Source organism: Schistocerca serialis, unplaced genomic scaffold, assembly GCF_023864345.2.
Source record: "Schistocerca serialis cubense isolate TAMUIC-IGC-003099 unplaced genomic scaffold, iqSchSeri2.2 HiC_scaffold_89, whole genome shotgun sequence".
In the NCBI taxonomy this organism is placed as follows: domain Eukaryota; kingdom Metazoa; phylum Arthropoda; class Insecta; order Orthoptera; family Acrididae; genus Schistocerca; species Schistocerca serialis.
Window position 1 is genome coordinate 42,501 of NW_026048507.1, and position 2,500 is coordinate 45,000.

The following is a 2,500-nucleotide window of genomic DNA, read 5'->3' on the forward strand; positions in this document are numbered from 1 at the left end:
TAACCTACGTTGTGCCTTAACCTAACCTACGTTGTGCCTTAACCTAACCTACGTTGTGCCTTAACCTAACCTACGTTGTGCCTTAACCTAACCTATGTTGTGCCTTAACCTAACCTATGTTGTGCCTTAACCTAACCTATGTTGTGCCTTAACCTAACCTATGTTGTGCCTTAACCTAACCTATGTTGTGCCTTAACCTAACCTATGTTGTGCCTTAACCTAACCTATGTTGTGCCTTAACCTAACCTATGTTGTGCCTTAACCTAACCTATGTTGTGCCTTAACCTAACCTATGTTGTGCCTTAACCTAACCTATGTTGTGCCTTAACCTAACCTACGTTGTGCCTTAACCTAACCTACGTTGTGCCTTAACCTAACCCATATTGTACCTTAACCTAACCCATATTGTACCTTAACCTAACCCATATTGTACCTTAACCTAACCCATATTGTACCTTAACGTAACCTAATTTGTGCCTTAACGTAACCTAATTTGTGCCTTAACGTAACCTAATTTGTGCCTTAACGTAACCTAATTTGTGCCTTAACGTAACCTAATTTGTGCCTTAACGTAACCTAATTTGTGCCTTAACGTAACCTAATTTGTGCCTTAACGTAACCTAATTTGTGCCTTAACGTAACCTAATTTGTGCCTTAACGTAACCTAATTTGTGCCTTAACGTAACCTAATTTGTGCCTTAACGTAACCTAATTTGTGCCTTAACGTAACCTAATTTGTGCCTTAACGTAACCTAATTTGTGCCTTAACGTAACCTAATTTGTGCCTTAACGTAACCTAATTTGTGCCTTAACGTAACCTAATTTGTGCCTTAACGTAACCCATGTTGTGCCTTAACGTAACCCATGTTGTGCCTTAACGTAACCCAATTTGTGCCTTAACGTAACCCATGTTGTGCCTTAACCTAACCTATATTGTGCCTCAACCTAACCTATATTGCGCCTTAACCTGACGCACGTTGTCGCTGAACCTGCTCTGTAATTGTTATGCAACTCGTTAAATTAGTGTAGTGTTGCCTAACCGCAACCCTCGCAATATAGTTCGCTATTCGCACTGCCCGGTCCCCTGTGTATCGCGTCATGTTAAACACCTTGCAGGTGTTGCTGACTTTCCACATGCTCCTGCTATACACTGTAATGTGGATAGCAGCAGGACGTACATGCCCCCCCCCCTTCCCCCCTGCCTTCGCAAGCTGGTCGTTGAGAAGTTTGCATGTTCAATGCCCTTCGCATGCCGACGTACTCAGCCTACGTTGTGGTACGGCCTGTCACCTGTCCGCCGATGTACGCAAAACCCACAAACTGTACTGCACATTGGTCCGTATGTACTGAATGATACATCGTGGCACATGTGTGACCGTACGACGACTGCGCCTAGCAACGGCAGACCATACAGTCCAAATATTGTGCACGCAGCTACGTGTCGTCTCCCTATAAGAGCTGGATTGCAGTGTGGTACGCCATTCAGACGTGTGGGAGGAACGGACGCCCTGGATGGCGATCAGCATGAGCAGTCTGTTGATGTAGTGGAGCGTGTATTCGGACGTAGTCGTCTCTTCTCACACACCGTGATAGCATGTTGCACCGCGTTCCACATCTGCGACATCCTGCAGAGGCCGGCTGACAGTCGTTCGCGCAATGGACACCGCATACGTACGGGGGCTACCTTCCACGTGTTCTCGAGGCGTGCACATGTTGTTGCGTCTATGTGGGCAGACGTAGTGTGTTGTGACACCTGACACAGGCATGCAATACTCGTTGCAAATGGCGATGGACGTCTACGTTTGCTGGTGACGTTACGCAAATGAACAACAGGTAACCCGTTGTGGTGCGGTTGTTCTCGCTAGAGGTGAATCAGTGTTGGCGACGATCGGTCGAGCTATTAACCGGTTGTTTCAGGGATACCCACCATGCCCACGAACGTGAAAGGGGACCCACCATGCCCACGAACGCGAAAGGGGATCTGGGTGTGAGGCGATACGCGGCGGTGGCTGGGTGGGACCGTCCCCGGCCGGTGAGGGGGGGCCGCCCGGCGTGCTGGCAGCGCGGTGCGTGGGCGCACGCGCTACAGCCGGCTGGTGGGGGCGGCCAGTGGCAGGCGCGCCGGCCGACGGACGCGGCAGGCGGCGCAGCTGCGCGCCGGCGCCCCCTGCTCGCGGCGCCTTGCGGCCAAAGTAGGTCCTCGCGGGCCCGGTGCGAAGCGCGGTGGCCATCTGCAGTGTGCTGGTCCGATTGAGGACTGTGTGCGCTGAGGATGCGCCGCCGCCCGGCGCTCGGCGCCGCGACGCCGTCTGCTGCTCGGTCGCCCCAGCGGTTCTCGCAGGTGGTTTGTATCGCAGCTGTGCGGACGTGTTGGCGCGTGCGCTGTGCTGGGAGAGTTCGCTTCGGCACCCAAGTGGGGCTTTTGTCCTTCTGTGGCGCTGGCGTTGGAGCTGCCGGTCACCGTAGGTGGCGCGTGTTGTCTCCCGCCGGCAATGCCACG